General features: G+C 37.0%; 2 protein-coding genes across 10 annotated transcripts in view; one reads left to right on the forward strand and one right to left on the reverse strand.

Annotated features, from left to right (window-relative positions):
* Positions 1–19,930, forward strand: part of COL8A1 (collagen type VIII alpha 1 chain) — a 531,560-nt gene that overhangs the window by 351,531 nt on the left and 160,099 nt on the right. The gene's annotated exons all lie outside the window — the stretch shown is intronic.
* Positions 1–19,930, reverse strand: part of FILIP1L (filamin A interacting protein 1 like) — a 294,355-nt gene that overhangs the window by 187,694 nt on the left and 86,731 nt on the right. The gene's annotated exons all lie outside the window — the stretch shown is intronic.

Here is a 19,930-nt window from a genome sequence, read left to right on the forward strand (position 1 = left end):
CTAAAAGACTTTATTACTTTTCCTATTTTCCCTTCATGAGCATTTGAGTCAATGATTTGAGTCTCTCAGATTTAGCCTTTTTATGTTTCATTTACTGAGATCAAAATATCTTATTGCTTAAATTTTTATTTGACTAGAAAGCCATATAGAACAGAGCTTTAGTGGCACATCCATGAAAATGTTTTTACCATGTTCACTGATCCATTTTGTATGAAATATCAAATTCTGGAGATCCATGCTGATTACATCTCCCACCACAAAAAGTAGTACAGTGAGAGTAATTAGATGACAAAGGATGTAATAGTCCAGTTATAAGAAGTCCATAATGCAATGAAGAAGAGAATTAATGACAAAATATTCTTTCAGTTGGGTAGCTAAGGCACAGAGAAACCTAGAATTGGCCCAGAATATATACAGGTATTGCTATATTTGCATATCAATGCCAACTTTCAAAGTGCTTTAAATCAGACAAGTACATCACTGATGGAGGCTAGAGTGTTGTATAGGCAAAATAGGTCTTGTTGCTTTGACAGTCACTGTTATGAGTTATAATATAGGACTGACAGGAATCATTGGAAAAGATTTTATCTTTAAAAGATAGATGTATTATCATCTGGTGATAACAGGGAATTGGCAAGAGCTGGCTACTGAAGGAGTAGAGGCAAAAGTCTGTTTGTGTCTGTTGGTGAGCAGATTCTCATGGCCTGTCACTCACTGGTTATTGCATAGCATGAGATTATTAGTTTTCTAGGTAGTGAGAGTCTATTTTTCCTTGCAATTTGGGAAGCTAAGGCCTCCCTGGTGATTAAAGGTTGGAGTTCGTTTCCCCAGCACAACCTGGCCATGGGACCTATATAAAGGGTGTTGCCCTTCTCATCTACTAAGTTAGCATAATATTTTCCACCTTCTCGATCTTTGTACTAACATAATTACAATACATAGCTGCTGCTCTTGAAGATAATCTCTGTTCTCACATCTGGGTTTAAGTCTTTCGGTAAAGCTGCTTAAGCAGTGGGGAGGAAAGAGCCTTTCCATAAAGTTAAGGTCTTTCCTGATAAAGGTTAACTACTCCACCCCTGCTTCCCAATTAGATCCCCTGCCAGCAATAGCATAGACTTGAACCAGTGCCAAATGTTTTAATACCATAAGGACTCACTTGATAAAGGTTGTGTATGGCAAAGAAAAAAACAGCCAAAGTTCCCAAACTAAAATTTTCCAAGATTTCCATGTGAGATGCAGCCAGGGCACCCTTCATCTAATTGTTACCATGTGTTGCTACAGTCATTGGTACCCTGCAATTCTCATTCTCCAGCACTTCTAGAGATTAGAATACAGGAAGTGCTAGCCATTTCAAGATGGAAATTTACTCTAGCTGCAGAGACTTTAGTCTTTGTCAAAAGGAAGTACAATACCAAAGACAAGGAACAATTGTGAGACTGATATTGTGATCTTTCCAAATAATTACTGAGTAACTATTAGTTAGCAAAATTTGGTGTCTTACTTCATTTTTCCATTAATATTTAATGTGTTTGCTTGATTTGCTTCCCTTATTGTTAAAAATTCTAGATAGGAAAAGGATTATTGTTTTGCTTGGGCACAGAAAGAAAGTACCAATACTAAAAAATTGTTGGATATCCGCAGAGTTGAACCAAAACAACTTCAACTGATATTCCCTGAGCATAGGAGAGATTAATTAATGATTAAGAATTAACAGAGTAAAAAAAAAAGAATTAACAGAGTACCCAGACCTTTCAGAAACCTGGAATACCTACCTATAAATACAGGAAAGATATATTTTTCTCTATTTGACTGACAATGATTTTCAGATCTCATTTATGAAGGTTTTAGCTTCAGCATCCACCAGACTTCTACCATAGTTGCTAATGAATAATAAAATTGACTGGCTTATGGAAGACTCAAAAGGAAAAAAATAAAAGATCTATGACCATTAAATATTGAATGTCCCTGAATGTGAATTCAGATTTGAGTGCAGGGATTGTATTAAGCAAGGCTTGCTTCAACTTGACCACTCAAGACTTTGCCTTGTGTTTAAAAAAATTAATGAAACCTGCAATATTACTTCAGAATATAAGATTCCTCTTCAGTGCAGCTTATTCTCCCGTTAAACTAACAGCTAATATAAATTTCCAAATAATTTCTGTGAGGAAGTTGGTGTTCACAGTACTAGCAATAATATTGATAGCATTAAAAGCAAGAACAAGTCTCTTGCCCACATTAGCAACCTGAATAGTCAAAGGCATTAATGGACCATGAAGACTGGAGAGCTGAGGTGACTGTGGGTCAGAGCTAAGGAATATAGGCAAGCACAGTGTAGGAGAAACTTTCGTCACCTCTACTACGCTGAGCCATTTCGCTTGATAGAGCAAGCTCTTAATTTCCCCTGGTTGTTAATCTGGCACCTTTCATGAATATCAGTGTTCACTTTAGAAAATAAAAAAGCAAACAGTCAAAGTATCTAAGTGTTAAGAGGAAAGAAAATCAACAGAGGAAATTACAGTAGCACTTGATACAGTGGCACCTTTTTCTTCAGTCATATGAGGTGAAAATATTTGAGAGTTTGCAGCTTTGACAGTCTCTTTAAGACAGTAGCCAGAGGTCTTGAGAAAGTGGTATGCCTACACTGCCACAGGTTAGCTACCGCCTTTATACACATATGTGTCCACATTTTCAAAACTGGCTTCTTAAAAATATATATGAGAATTGAAAGCAAATACCACTTCCTTTCCCCATTGCTTTTGCTCCCTATTTACCATATCCTTTCTAACATTAATTACCATTTCTGAAGGAATTGGTATTTCCTGCCCTGGTATAGTTTCTGTTTGTTTTGGACAGTCCATCCATTGTTAAGATAGTTGCCATGTCTTTATGGAATCTAGTATATCAAGAATTGAGTATGATACCAGGTTCTCACTTTCTTCTCCCTCTCTTGTTTTTAGGTAAGTCATCTGATTGGAGTGTCATTTCATTTGATGGAATTTTCCCTTTGGTAAAGTATTACTTTTTGATCAAATGATGTAAACTTTCACTTTTATGATTTCTCAGTTTGTATTTTCCCACAACACTGACTTCCATAGTATACTCTGTCTGGAAGGCAGGAAACAAGAGTGAGCGAATGGGGGAGAGAGAGAGAGAGAGAGAGAGAAGGGCTGGGAAACAAGGGAAAGGACATATAACTAAATATATTTATATGTCAAGAAAACACTGTTGAAAGAAATCTACCTTTTCATAGCTATTTCCATGTATTTTTCCTTTTAGAATTTCGGGAAGTAGAAGACTTGTTACACTAGTTCCCCACCCCCTTATCTGCAGTTTCACTTTCTGTGGTTTCAGTTACCTATGGTCAGCCACAAGTCCAGAAGCAGATGATCTTCCTTCTGACATATTATCAGAAAGTCAAGAGTAGCCTAATACTACATCACAATGCCTACATCATCCACCTCACTTCATCTCATCATGTAGGCATTTTATCATCTCACATCATCACAAGAAGAAGGATGAGTATAGTGCAATAAGATATTTTGTGAGAGAGACATCATGTAACTTTAATTACAGTATATTGTTATAATTATTCTCTTATTATTGTTATTGATGTCTTACTGTGCCTAATTTATAAATTAAACTTTTATCATAGGTATGTATGTATGTATAAGGGGGAAAAAGTATGTATAGGTTCTGCAGTATAGTTGTGTTTAGAAAGGATTGGGCTTACTTCAGAGAATCCAACCAAGTTTAGAGGTAGTGGCCTTCCAGTTGTATTTGGTGAAAACCTGACATCCCTCAGAAGGTTGCTTTACATCTTGGGAGAATCATTCTGTTGATCTGTTGATCATCAGAGAGAGCTTTTCTTTTGAATCATTGTTTGAAGTCCCCAGGTCTTTGTTCATTTTAAAACAGAGTTAATAAATAGAAACAAAATATACAATTTTAGAAGTACAAAACCAGGATTCTGTGGCACGGACATGGTACCAGGGCTTGTAGTCCATAATAATAATAGAAAATTGAAGCTTCCAACAGTGATTATAATGAGAAGGATAAAAGGACACATCATAACATCAAATGGCTTTTCCCTGGTGTTCTGGATCTCTTCACTAATAAGAAGGATATCTATATTTGGTACATTTTCTGCAAAGGTAGGTGAATTATGAATCCTAGCAATTTGTTTTCCTTTGGGGGAATGTTTCTCTTTCCACAGAACCAGGTACATATTGATCTATTGATAGATCTATTGAGCAGAGTCTAAAAACTCTTTCCCAGTGTTCCTTGACTAGAAATCTTGTTTTCTTCTAGAGATTAACTTGATAAAAAGATATAGCTTAAAATTAACAGAGAACCAGTTAGATCCCATATTCCTTTGACTCTGCTGCAGTGTTATCTCTTCCCTCTCCACAGTTTTAAATTTTTAAACTAAATACCTGATATTTATACTTGCAAATCCTCTTAGGACTGTGGAACATTGGCGTTTATGACTGCTGATTGAGAGGCCTGGCAATCCTTGGATATTGGTTGAAATAGTGATAGGATGACATTGGCATTCTGTTCAAAAAGTTTAGTGGCTAAAGCAAAGTTCCTTCTAGATCAAAAGGCTATCCCCGTCTCTACCCGGAGATATGACCTCACAGATCCAAGAGCATATAGAATGGAGACAATTTCTATTCTGCAAAGCATTCTGCTTCTGGTTGAGTGAATGAATGGATGAGTGACTTTTTAAATGAAAGTTTTAATATTTTAATATTTAGAGATATTTTAAGTGAAGAATTTTAGTAACAATTATCTTGTGTTTGGCAACATATGGTATTTTAAGGATGCTTTCTTATACTGAGATTCTGATAATTCCCATATTAATAATCATGTAACTAAATTTGATTTCTTATAAAAGCCTTTGTGAAGGGAATGGTAGATGAGAAGCAAGGGATAACTAGTATCCTTTAACTCAAAGTATTCCAAAAAATACTAAATGAATACAGGTGTTAAGATTTCTAACACTCTCATCTGTCTTTTATATTCCAAAAGGATAGAGTATCTAAAAATTCTGTCTCTTTTATATCTTTACACTAGGAAGGAAATTGGTAGACTTAATATGTTGCCAACCATTCATAAGGTCAGCTATATATGAATTAAATAAAAATAAATTAATTTCAATGATTTTTTTTCTCATTTTCTTTCCTGAGACTCTCTGGTTTTCTCATTAATGTCATTAAAAGTCCAAAACCAAACAAAATATTTTTTGTATTTCCGAAAAAATCAGTTTTCCAAAGAAAAGTCCAGCATTCTAGTATTTTATAACTTTGGAGAAAATCAAGAGCTTTTCTTTAAAAAAAGATTGATTGATTGATTGATTGATTGATTGATTTTAGAGAGTTCAAACTGGGGGTTAGGGAGGGGCAGAGGGGAAGAGAGAGTCTTCAGCAGACTCCATAGAGCACAATGTTGGGCTCGATCTCATGACCTGAGGCAAAGCCAACAGTCAGATGCTTAACTGACTGCACCACCCAGGCACCCCAAAAATCAAGAAACTTTTTGAAAAGTACATATGCCTTAGTAAAGAGTAGGAGCATCTGGAAATAAGATCCTCCCTAGAATTATAAAGACTGGGAGAAATTCTGATGCTTATGGAAGAATTTAGACTCCCCCACCCCATGCCAAATTAAGTATTTCATACACTCAATTTAGTTTCAGCTCAGCTAAACTGTCATCAGAAAAGGCAGACCCATGTGTTTTCCTCAATTATAAAATGAGTTGCTGTCAAAACTAAGACACCAGTGATGGATTGATTTCTGGATTCACTAAGCATATTATAACAGCAGTTTCATTTCAAGGCCAATAAGTTGTATTAGTAAAGTATGCAGAGACTATTTGAAATTAAATTTAATAGAAAATGGAATGACCTTTTTTTTTGTTTCTTTTCTAAAATAAGTTCCTTCTAAGCAGTTGAATCATATTTTTAAAATATTCTCAATCTCAGGTTCATTGTTTGAAGAATTCTCATGGTCCTTGAGATGAATGCTGTGATTATTGAGGTAGAAGTTGCTATAGCTATGACTGACATTATAGAAAAGAAACTGGCTCTTAAATTCTCTGTGCTTCAGTGTCCTATTTGCCTCCACTGGACTGAGAGTCCCATGAATTTGGAGACTGACTGCTTTTGCTCATTTTTATACCTGTCACTGTTGCCATAATGCCTGGTTCATAGTAGGTACTTACTTAATATCTGATTAATTAGGGGAAGTACCATCAAATGTAAAATCTTAACCACATATGAGAGCTGTAAGGAATAATGAGATGACATGTGAATGTGTGTGTATGTAAATATAGATGCAGATATATATCCCAAACACAGGTGCTCAAAAATAGTTGTTTTTTAATTTAATCCATACTACCTAAATTTACCAAAAAAAAAAAAACTACCTTTCAAACCAGGATACCCCTGTTAATTTGCAGTAGATGACATCTTATACCTGATTTGAGAGCTAAAGTTGTTTATATCCTTTAGTCCCTCCCTGTTATTGATCAGTTGTATGTAAGGCAACTAATTACAACTCAAAAATTGTTTGAACATGACATAAAAATAAAGGGAATAAGTTAAAACAGGCTGATACTTCCTTTTCTTCATTCTAAGATTTCTTTCAAATCATACCTCCCTTTAATATTTCCAGATATATTAACAAGGTTTATAGCCCAGTTTGCTTTCTCTAATCAGTCTTCTGATTTTTTTTTAACATAGTTAATTTATTCCAAATATATCACACCAATCACTTTGATTAGGAAGTGCCACCTAGGGGCGCATCCAACTCTTGATTTCAGCTCAGGTCATGAGATGGAGCAGTAGTGTTCCTTTGCCCCCAAGTCAGGCTCAGCACTCAGCAGGGAATCTGCTTCAGATTCTCCCTCTCCCTCCACCCAACCTCAACAGCCATACGCTCTCTCTCAAATAAATTAATAAATAAAATCTTTAAAAAAAAGTGCCACCTATACTCATCTTTTTTTTTTTTTTTAAGATTTATTTATTTATCTGAAAGAAACAGCAGTGGGGAGGTGCAGAGAGTCTCAAGCAGACTCCTCACTGATTGTGGAGCTGGACACAGGGCTTGATCCCATGACTCGGAGACCACAAGTGGAAACCAAGAGTCAGATGTCCAAAAAACTGCACCACCCAGGTGCCCCAATATACTCGTCTTTTTAATACATTGACTGTTTCCCAATTTGTTTTCTTGTCTTGTTTCCTATTTTGTTTTTTTTAAGATTTTATTTATTCATGAGAGACACAGAGAGAGAGGCAGAGACACAGGCAGAGGGAGAAGCAGGCTCTCTCAGGGAACCTTATGCATGACTCGAACCTGGGATCATACCCTGAGCCCCCAAGGCAGACATTCAACCACTGAGGCACCAAGGTGTCCTTTGTTTTCCTGTTTTGATCTTGAAGTTTACTTTGCACTTTCTACCAGTGTGTCTTGTTTTGAGGAAAACAGTATCACTGGTGATCAAGAATCACTAATATGAGGACTAAAGTGATACTTTTTTAATACTGTCCATTTCCATAAATATATATTAAATGCCTAGCGTGGGGACATCCTGGGTTATGATTCAACAACAGACAACATGAATCATAACCATTTGTGAGTTGTAAAATCAAAATCAGAGGTTCTCCATGTGTTCTAGAATTCAGTCTTCAGAACTAAAAGGATGAGAGTGAGAATCATAGCCTTTGAAAAATCTGCTATGGTGCCCATCAGTGTTTACCGATGTATATTCTGTGGAACACCAATTCTGAAGGATGTACTATCAAAAGTCAAATAAATTTAAGAAAAATAAAAATATTCTCTTTTATTTATTTTGGAGAGAGAGGGCATGTGCAGGAGGAACAGAAGCAGAGGGAAAGAGAATCTCAAGCATACTCCACACTGAGCACACAATGCCACACAGGGCTCACTCTTAGAACCCTGAGATCATGACCTGAGCCAAAATCAAGGACTATCACTTAACCGCCAGGTGTCCTAGTAGCAATCAATATTCTTGAAGAACTACAGTGCAAATAAGGTTAATCTGGTAAAAACTCTAAAATGTCCTACAGAAAGAAACAAGTGTAGCTTTGCTGAACTAACTTAATTCAGAATACACTTTTGAGAAAACTAAGAACAGTAATAACATCTTTAGAAGGTTATAATTCACTCATTTTATTATTTTAAATTATATTTCCATTTCTCTTCCTAAACTATGAAATTAAGAATTCTTAATCCTTCATTTTCTGCTCTTACTCTGTTCTATCTCCAACTCCTGATAAGAAATATGTATGGAAGAAAGAAGGGAAAATAGGAAAGAAAGAAAGGTGTGTGTGTAAGAGTGTGTGTGTGTGTGTGTGTGTGTGTGTGTTATTATCTGTCCTGGTAATTTGTCTATACAGAACTATTATGTAGTCCTTATGTACTTTAAAACAGTATGATAACATGTGTTAATATTTATAGCAAGTTTATTAAATTATGTTATATTATGTAATTAAATACACAATATTTTTATTTTGATTCTATGATAAGAGAAAGTGATTACTTGAGCTTCTCAAGTAATCAATGATATTTCCACATTAGTTATTAAGTTTAAAAGTTTAAAGATTACACTCAGAAAAAGAGGTTATGAAAATATTTGTACTATAGGAGAACCTCTACTCTTTAGAATCTTCGAATGGTGATTTTAGATAATAAAATTTTCCCAACACTTAGAGGCTATTCCCCCAATACCATCATAAGCTCCAAAACTTTAAAAATATGTATTATTATAGGTGAAAATTTTTCTAGAATATTTCCATTTCTTTTCTTTAAAAGGACATATGTTGACCATAATCTAAACTTTTTTCAATGGTCCAAGGTTATCGTTCAGTTCACTTCATTTCAGTGAATATTTAGCATCTCCTGTATATGATAATCCCCCCAGCCCTTCTGGATACTTCAGTCTGTTTACCGCTGTACTAAGTAGCTGCCGAATACTGTTTTGGGGCTTTTAGGTCAACTTTTTCTAGTTCTTCTGATTTCCTAGCTGTGAAGACTGGCAGACTTTTTCCTGTGAGGGTGCCCCGCTGAACCTCCCTCCCAAATATGATGCTTCTTATCTTCTGTGAGCAGGAAGCTAAAATAACCAGCCCTGTGGATACACATTCAAATAAGAGCACACTAGAAAGCTCTTTAATATGTGAAGTACATGAAATTTGTAGGTTTTGGCTGGTCAAGAGTGCTTTTTATCCTTTGGCTTGTTTCTGAAACCTCTTGAATTGTTCTAATACTTTAGACATGTGAAATTTTGCTATAAACTTAGGAAGCAGAAATTTCCTTTATCCCTTTTCTTAGTAGTTCTTCAAGAAGCAGATATAGATTTTATAACACCACAGTCTATGTTATCCACTGACCAAGTCAGAATTAGTTGTGTCTAAAATATTAATCAGAAAATTATCCTCTAATTTAGTCCACAGCTTTTTTATGAACCATTTTATATTTGCCTGAGACTTGGTTTAATTTTGACCTATCATGGATTTTATTAGTTTTTTAGTTTTTCAGATTCACAGTTTGTGAATACACAAACACACACACACACACACACACACACACACCATAAGGTTCTTTTTTTTTTTTTCAAATTCTCATTTAAATTCTAGTTAACATATATGGTAAAATTGGTTTCATAAATAGAATTCTTAATAAAGACTTCTATAGGCTATAGTCTTAATAAAGACTTCATTTTTATATTCTCCTTTGTCAAAATGATGTGTCCTAGAAATATCCTTAAAAATCAGTATTTATAAAACATTTGTTAAATTATAGGGCTTTATCTAATTTTCGGTTTAGCCAAAAATAAATTGAGTGCTGGAGAGAAGTCACACACAGTGTGACCCACTGTGTACATTATACAGATCTACAAGAATTAATGTGTTGGATCAGCAAAGATTTCTAAGGCTGTGATACAGATTAGAACAGTAAAGCTAGATGAGGTTTTTAGCACCTCCTAATGACCATGTTAACCATACCTTGCTACAATTACCTCTCCCATTACTAGTAACTGTTAGTTAGCTCATCACATCCTGTCAACACTTTTTTTTTCCTCTTCAACTCTGTGTCTTATTTATGTGCTTAGATCTACCTGGCACCTACCTTACCAATTAAGAGCAAAAGGAAACACCTTAGTAACCAAAGAATGAAATTCTTTTATATGCACTTTGTATTACCAGCAACATGCATATTGCCATCTTTTTTTTTGAAGTGTCAATTAATGAAGAAACTCGAGAATCCTTGGATTACCTGCCATTTGAAGTTAAACTGTGGCATTTTGGTCTCCTTAAAGACAGTAGCAGATCTTTTTTTCTCTAAAACTATTTCTACCATTAGAAACGACAAATACCCACCATTTGCTTCAATGTGGATGGAACTGGAGGGTATTATGCTGAGTGAAGTAAGTCAATCGGAGAAGGCCAAACATTATATGGTCTCATTCATTTGGGAAATACAAAAAATAGTGAAAGGGAATAAAGGGGAAAGGAAAAAAAATAAGTGGGAAATATCAGAAAGGGAGACAGAACATGAGAGACTCCTAACTCTGGGAAACGAACTAGGGGTGGTAGAAAGGGAGGTGGGCGGGGGGTGGGGGTGACTGGGTAACGGGCACTGAGGGGGGCACTTGGCGGGATGAGCACTGGGTGTTATTCTGTATGTTGGCAAATTGAACACCAATAAAAAATAAATTTTAAAAAATAAAACTATTTCTAGAATTCTTGTATATAGCTATTGACTATCTTTCCTTTCCTTTGCTATTTAAAAGTCTTCTATTTTAAAACTGTATATAAATGTAAGCTGATGCATGTTTTCATAAGAGTGTGACTCACCCTATAATCTTTCTTTCAAGCTGTTAAGGACAACATTAAGGAGTAAGAATTTTCCTTATATTGTCATTTAATTTCATGCCTTACTTTCATTTGATTTTTTTTTATTCACTTGTAATTTATGGAAGAGAATCCTGGAAAGTTGTAGTGGTTCTTTGTCTTTTAGAGGAAGTGGTTAGCATGAGATTGAGGGCAGGAGGAGTGTGACATAAGGAAACTGGCTTGAAACCTCTATATATTATATGCAATTTTATTTTCTGAGTAATAACTCTGATTCAATAATCACCCAGGGTATTAGGCATGCAAGTTTTCTTATTCCCTGGAAAGCCTTACTATAATCAAGAATTTTGCTAGCATATCATATGCCTTGTAATTTTATTTTCTAAAATTATGTAGCATTTAATGTCTTCATTTCCCTGCATCCTTTTAAACCCTGTATCTTCATTTATTTTATTATCCCCACACCCTCTTTTTATTTCATATCATTCTTTGCAATTCACTTTGCTATTCTGCAAATAAATCATTTGCAGATTTCCTAAAAGCTGGATTCTCTCACTTATGGTCTATTGCTGTGGTTTCTTAGTAGAAGACAAGTTTACAGCTGAAAGCTGTAAGTTCCCCATGTTCAAAATTTGTACAAGTTTACACTAGAAAGCCAAAACATTCCCTCTGTAATCACTGAACTTCCAAAAGAAGGTAGATGTCACCAGCATAAAAACAGAATCAATTCATTAGGCTCTGGTTATTTTAAAGGTCTGAAATAGATCATATGAGACCCAGCATTACTTTGACCATTCTTATTTGAGGGCTACAGATAGGATGGTATCTTTTGCCAAGGCCTAAAATACATAAAAATATAAACTGACAGGGAAAGTAGCCTGCCTTTCTTCCTTCCTTCCTTCCTTTCTTTCTTTCTTTCTTTTTCTTCCTTTCTTTCAGATTTACTTATTTATTTATTTATTTATTTATTTTAGAGAGGGAAAGAGAGTGAGCTGGGGGAGGGGGAGAGGGAGCAAGAGAAAGGTGGGTGGGAGGGGAGAGGGAGAGAGAATCCACAAGACTCCTGGCTGAACACAAAGCCTGAGGTGGGGTTAGATCCCAGGATCCTGAGATCATAACCTGAGCTAAAACCAAAAGTCGTCTGTTCAACCAGCTGAGCCACCCAGGCACCCCAGGAAGGTAGCCTTTCTGATCCTACTCTCACCAGAAGGAACAGCAGGTTAAAAATTAATAATGACAGGGACACCTGGGTGGCTCAGAGGCTTAGCACCTGCCTTTGGTTCAGGACGTGATCCTGGAGTCCCAGGATCAAGTCCCACACTGGGCTCCCTGCATGGAGCCTGCTTCTCCCTCTGCCTGTATCTCTGCCTCTCTGTGTCTCTCATGAATGAATAAAATTTTTTTAAAAAATTAATAATGACAAAGTCTTAAAAAATTTTAATCATTTTTAATGATTTAATTTAAATTTTACCAAGCCAGTAAACATATTACTATTTACTTATTACTAAGTGTTAGGGGAGCCTGACTGACTCAGTTGGTGGCACATGCAACACTTGATCTCAAAGTCATGAGTTCAAGCTCCACCTCGGATGTAGAGTTTGCTTAAAAGAAAATAAAATCTTTTTTAAAAAACAAAAGAGCTATTTTATTAGAAAATTATGAATAATTTTGATCTTTCTTCATTGCCTAGACCTTGAATCCCAAAGCAGATTTCCCCAGTTTACTCTTCTCACCTAGAAAATTGGAGAACATAGTCATTCCAGTGTCACTGCTGTTCTAGGCATGAAATGTTAAAAGCACTTGAGTTTCTGGTGACATACTCCAGAACTCACATTATACATAATAAGCTCATCTTTGGAGCTGCTAAGAAGTGAGACTTGAGGGGATCCCTGGGTGGCGCAACGGTTTAGCGCCTGCCTTTGGCCCAGGGCGCGATCCTGGAGACCCGGGATCGAATCCCACATCGGGCTTCCGGTGCATGGAGCCTGCTTCTCCCTCTGCCTATGTCTCTGCCTCTCTCTCTTTCTCTCTCTGTGACTATCATAAATAAATAAAAATTTAAAAAAAAAAAAAAAAAAGAATTGAGACTTGAGTTTTTGTGTCCTCAACTATGTTCTTCGTGGTCCATTTTTTCCTTCCAACTTAGTCATCTTTACCACCTTTACTCCATGAAATAAGCTACTGGTACACAGGATTACGCAAAAAGCTTCAGGAGAGAAGGAACTCTTCCCAAAATTTCAAAATTGCCTCATTGGGCAGAAAATTTCTATAGCATTTTGTTTTATTCAGAGAATTTAAGTGTCAGAACCAAGAAGCAGGAGAGGAGGAGCTATCTTGAGCTCTTCAGTCTGAAGCAACATCTGCATTATGACCCCATTTTAGAAAAGTACTGGACTTCCATAAAGCAGTGCTTTGAATAAATTAGTAAATTTTGTATCAAGTATCTTGGTTGCTGGTATTTTTTAAATTGCAGAATAGACATAGAGATAATTCAATAGAAACAATGATTTGCAGTTTAAAGAAAGAATGATACTTTATGAAACTCTGATCTTTTTAATGGAGAAGGAAAAATAGCTTGGTTGCTAGATCCGTGTGTGTGTGAGTGTGTGTTTCTGTCTGTCTTTCCGAGAGGGAGGATGCAAGAGAGTGAGAGGGAAGGAGGGAGGAGACAGAAGACAAACATGGTTACACTAATCTTTTTCTGCAAAGAACTTGCAATAGCTTGGAAATAAAACATACAATAAAATCCACATAGGGATCTTAAATAAAAATAGGAAGACCAGGGGAAAAGAATGGCATTAGAATAAGTTTGGATCTCTCAGGAATCCTACAGATCTTTTGATTCAAGTAAAGTGGCAGTAGCATTAAGGGAGTCAAGGCACAGTTCCGTTATACGAGCAGAGAACTTCTTTGGTCATCCCATCTGTTGCCAGCCCGTATTGAACCGGTGCAAGTCTACCGTCAGCCCTTGGGCTTCACATGGCCTGTGCATTCATCCTGGTTCCCCTGGCTTTGCCTGCATTGTTACCGGCTCTGCCGGTATTCATTCCACTGCTTTGGAAAGGCCTGTGTATTCAACAGTTGCACGTCCTATTAGAGGAATAGCATTGAGCATGATTTTTGAAAACCCACATATGCATTTTATATTGGGGCTTGAGTATTCAAGAGGCCTTCAAAATATCATTATCAGTTTATTATTCTGTTGAAGTCACAGGTGCTTCCATAGGATAGACTCAGATGAAGGACACCTAGGAACAGGCTAACTAAGCAAAGGTGAAAGAGAGTGAAAGAAATTCCATTCTGTCTGACTCAGGGATAATAGGTAGAAAACTTAAAGATGTATTTCTTCAGTGTTCATCATTTATTTACATCATTTGTTCCTATTGTTATTTTCCACTGTCCAGTCATTATTTGCACTTCTTCAGAAATATTAATGTGTGAGTCCGAAGAGGCAGAGAATTGAGGTTGCTACACCAGAGTCTGAGAAAATTCATAGTTTTAGACTGAGGTCCCACCTCTGAGCTCATGCTTTTTCATTACACTGCATTTGGCTGAAAATCTGATACTAGATGCACTGTAACTATTGCAAAAACAGGATAATCTCTTGCTTCCTAGATTTTCACTGGTATTTTTGCCTGTTGTTAAAGTAGCCACATCTTTCCACAAGTTTTGGTGTTTTAGCCATTTATGAAAAAGAGAACGGGGGGAAAGAAAGGTATTGGTGGTAAAGAGATGGTGCCTGAAAATGGAAAGGTCACAGATGAAAGTGGAATATGTGTTACCTTCTGTCTCAGACCAGGTGGTTGGGTGTGGATTGTCATGTATGTCCCAGGGCAGTCACCCTTGCAGTGGTAATTCTCTCAGCTTAGCCACCACCGAGTATTGTTCCTTGTTTTTCTATAGTGCTTGTCAAAATGCTATGACAACTGGCTCATTTTATGAAAACAGAGCCTGGCTCTCAAGAGACAGTGTGTCTGAAAGTCAAACATGGATGGCAGCCATTGGCACGCGAAGGAGTCAGAAACCACAGATTGTTTTCTCGTTGGATGAACAGCTTAAAGCAACGTAAAGTTAATTGAAGAATTCCTTGAAAGTGAAGTCAGACTAAAAGAAATGCTCTAAGTCTATAATTTACTAAATGTGAAAGATCTGTAAGTGGTAGTGAGATTAAAAAAGTTTGGGGGAAAAAAGAACATTTTTGTAAACAGATCTGGCTTGTATTATTATTGCCTGGGCAGTTTTAATTATTTGCTCTAATAATGTAGATCTGCAGAAGAATCTTTAATTAGGTAAAGCTTGATTTATGGAGTTGGCCTCATATAAACCATGATGTCATGGTGTGCTGCAGAAAATTACAGGCCTGGTCTTGCCATTGAAAACTATTATTTCTACCTAGGACTACTCACGCTTTGCATGTCTTACTCTCACGAAACTAGAGCATCCTGTGTTCTCGTTCTCAATGCCCTTTGCCCAGGTAAATTCAACATATACTACTACTCATTAAGTAATTTATCAAATACATGCATGAAAAAACTGAGGAGGCAGGCGCAGAATTTGACTACTAACTCTAGTAGTTAAAGAAGTGTTTACTTCTTGAGAGCTCAGAGACCAACCAACCTGTGGTCCTCCACAGAAATGCATTCATTCTCCCTTCAGCTGGCAGACTGGCAGGGACATACCAGACAGTGTGGTGTGTGTGTGTGTGTGTGTGTGTGTGTGTGTGTGTGTGTGCTGTGCCTGTCCTTCCACAAACCTAACCCCATCCTCCACTATACTTCTCCTTCACTAACCTTTTCCTGGGAAGTTCTTTCAGTGTCACCAATGCCTGTTTCATCTGGTTTTAAATAAGAACAGGGGGCTTCTACAGCATTTCACTGTGGCTGTTACTTCCCTCCCCTTGCAATAAGAAGCCTTGATGTAGGGCCAAGGCCTTTTCTTTGATTATAGGTCTGCTGATTATAATTTCCTAACATTTTTCTTGCATTAATTATACCTTAATGATTGTATTTTCTATGGTTCTCCACTTCAATTTTGTTAAAGTAGAATAGGACTTAGAAGGAATCCTTCTAGATTTTAACAATTTATTTTTTATTCTTTTAAACTTGTTTAACCCATATCTGTTAATAGCTATTTTAAGTGATTTACCCTTATCAGGTCTTCTCAAAGTGTTCAGTGTTTCTTCATAAGAACAACTCCTGCCTTCACTGTCATATTTCATCACTTTACATAATATTTGATTAAATTATAATTATGATAACAAGTCCAACAGGCATAAGCAGGTTTGGGAACAAACATAATTGTTCAAACAATTGAGAGAAATGCATGAAGCATACTAGAGAACAGCCTTCTGGCCTCCAGGATTCATTATGTGTGGGCTCAGTCCTGAGCTGAACAAAGGGATAGAATTGGGTAAGTGGAGCTCAGTTATGAGAACTTTTGAATCTGTACTCTCCACATTTTCTTCATTTTACAGGTGAGACCCAAGGTAGTTACATGAGTTGCCCAAGGTTGTCGAACTAGTTGGTAGCCAAACTAGGTGTCGTGACTCTCAAGCCAGAGTTTTCCCCGGGTACAAGGGGAGAACTGACCTTGACTCTGACCCTTTATGAATGCAGGTTTATAGAGTGTACCACAAAGTATCTGTCTTTTTTTTTTAATTTTTTTATAAATTTATTTTTTTATTGTTGTTCAATCTGCCAACATACAGAATAACACCCAGTGCTCATCCCATCAAGTGTCCCCCTCAGTCCCCATCACCTAGTCACTCCCACCCCCCGCCCACCTCCCCTTCCACCACCCCTAGTTTGTTTCCCAGAGTTAGGAGTCTCTCATGTTCTGTCTCCCTTTCTGATATTTCTCACTCTTCTTTTCTCCTTTCCCCTTTATTCCCTTTCACTATCCTTTATATTCCCCAAATGAATGAGACCATACAATGTCCTTCTCCGATCGACTTATTTCACTCAGCATAATACCCTCCAGTTCCATCCACATTGAAGCAAATGGTGGGTATTTGTCATTTCTAATGGCTGAGGAATATTCCATTGTATACATAAACCACATCTTCGTTATCCATTCATCTTTCGATGGACACCGAGGCTCCTTCCACAGTTTGGACAAAGTATCTGTCTTTTTTTTTTTTTTTTCAAAGTATCTGTCTTAATGCTTACTTTACCCACAGTTTTTATGTTGCCAGTTTAAAAGTACTTTTCTTTAAATTTTTCTTAATATCAAAACTGATCTTTTATTACAGGGAGCTAATCCAGATCAGGAAATTTATCACTTTTTTCTTTAAATGACCATAATTAATATGAGAGAGAGGCTACATGGAAGAATTTTTCAGTGGGGCTTGTCCTCCTTACGAGTCTGTAGCTCTATACTGTTCATAGCTGCTTTTGTTCATCTAAAAACACAAATTTTAAAGGGTGCAGGCCTCAGACAAAGCTGCTTGCAGCAGCATTGTACAGTTTATATTTATATGATCTCTTTCACAAACGATAAGTGCTGACTTCCCTAATATCAAATCAGAAAGACTTTTTTTCTATCACTTTCCTTTTTCCTGTTCCTTTCTTCCAGTGCTTACCCCATCCCCTTTCAGAAAAGATTTGATATTCCCTAGAGTCAAAATGTACTTGGAACTGGGCAGTTAAAATAAAATAAAAACCATAGGATGAATATGAAGAAAGGAGAGAAGTGCTGTACTCAATCCCTGAAATTAAGTGGTTTTGTTACTGTTGAACATTGCATTCAACTGAGCTTCCTCTTAAACAAAACAAAACAAGACATTTGAATGTACATTATTTTTATTTGCTAAAGGGAAAGATACCGGGTCTTCCAGGGATATTATCACCAAGCACTTCATTCTAAGCCAATGACCCTTATGTAAATGAAGCTTAATAATTATCTAGAGCAGGGTATTTGTCCACACATTAGATCTTGGAGAAACCATATTGTAGTCCAACTCCATTCTTTGTTGGTACGGAACAGAAACCCAGAGAAGGTAAGTAATTTGCCAGTCAGTAGGCTTATTAGTGATAGCACCAGCCTGGAACCAATGTCCCTTCATATTGACTGGGGTCTCAGAGCACTGTTGTTTAGAAATCATGGGTATAGAGAGATAGGTCCAGTCCTGATACGGTCCAGTACCATTCCTCACTATTGGGCAGTGGGGACATGGAATGTCAAGTGAGTGAGATTTAGACTTGATAAAGTCAGAATGTGCAGAAGAAGGTTTTTTCTTCAGGGGCTTCTCTTTTCACTGAGAAGGAAGACAGAGGGTGGACGGACCTCTGTCACAGGTTGTTGTCAAATCACTATGGAGGACAAAACTATAATAATGGGTACTCTTTTTATACCCATTTTAAAATAAATACTTTGTCAACACTTTCTTTCATCAGAATTTCTGGGAAGTTATGATGTATTGTAGGACAGTGAATTTATGAGAGAATTTGGGGCAGGGATCTCAAACTCAAGCTGCCTACAGCAATCAGGCAGCTACAAGCCAGCTGTTTATTACCCAGAAGGCCTGGTTTAAGACAACAGGGAGAGTTCTCCAAAGGCGGCCGCTGCTTACCAGCTCCAGCTGATTTTTGTCATGTGAAAAATACAGGTATACATTTGTGCATATCATATAGTGTTTTGAGAGAAGTTGAAAGTCTGAATTATTAAGTCTTGTGATTTTTAAATGTGGGCAACTTCCTTCTTAGACATGCGCAAGCCAGAAACCTTGGAGTTGTCCGTGACTCCTCTCTTCCTTTCAAAACCTACATTAATCTATCTGGAAATCCTCTTGGGTCTGCCTGCAATATATTTTCAGAATCTGATCATTTCTTATAGATGTCTCTTGCACTGTTATAGCCCAAACCACCATTATCTCTTTGTGGGATTACTGCAGTAGCCTCCCAGTTGGTCTCCCTTCCATACTCTCCTTCCTGCAGTCAGAGGGATATTATTGAAGCATAAGTCAGATCATGTTGCTCCTCTTTTCACAACCATCCAAAGGCTTCCCATCTCACTTAGCAAAATCCAAAATCCTCCCAATGCTCCATGAGGCTTTCTGACATCACCTCTGTAGCCACAGTGGCCTCCTGTCTATTCCTCAGATAAACCTGCTCATTTCTTCATCATGACCTTTGCCTTTGCTCTTCCCTTGCCAGGAATGTTTCCCCAGGTATCTCCATGGCTCAGTCACCTCCTCCAATCCCTTGCTCAAATATCATCACCATAGACCTTCCTTGGCCACAATATCTAAACTTGTAGCCACACACATACACCTCCTTCCTCTCTTCTTCTCAACTTTGATTTCTTGTTAGTACATATCATGATCCCATATACTACATATTTTTCTTGTTTGTTATCTGTTTTCCACATTAGAATATAGGTTCCAAAAGGGTAAAGATTTTATCTATTTTTGTCTATTTGTCCATTGCTGTATACTTAGTATCTAGAAATGTGCCTCATACATAGTAGGTGCTCAGTAAATGCTTGATGAATAAATGAATCTAAAAAACCAATTTCTTCAACTTTGAGCCAAACAAAACTCTTTAGTGTGCTATATCCATCCTATACCCTCTTTGACCTAGGGTCAAAACAAAGAGTAAGCACTTCCCTAGCTACACCTAGTAGCTTGAAGACAAGCATATGACTACATCATATGGCTTGCAGGCTCACAAAACCACAGAAGAGCTCTTCCAGTCATCTCTACACATTGAGTCCTCCTACTTCCACTCTGCTGAACTTTAATGCATGCTTATCATTCTTTGCCATAACAGTTTTTCCCAATATATTGATGTTTAGAATATGGAAAATGTTATTTGAATTAGTTCAGCCTCCCGAGTGAATTTCCAAACCTCTAAAGGTAGGAAACATTTGAACAATATGACTTTCTCCACAACACAGAGTTTAGAGTTAGACAAACAATGAATAGGAGGAAGAACACTACAAACAGAGGGAAAAGAATATGTAAAGACACTCAAGTGGAAAAAACTTCTGTGCTTTGGTAGAGAACAAGTGAAACTAGACTAGGGAGAAATGGGGGAAAGTGGTAGGAGAAGACAT

This window comes from Canis lupus, chromosome 33, assembly GCF_003254725.2.
Source record: "Canis lupus dingo isolate Sandy chromosome 33, ASM325472v2, whole genome shotgun sequence".
Taxonomy (NCBI): Eukaryota; Metazoa; Chordata; class Mammalia; order Carnivora; family Canidae; genus Canis; species Canis lupus.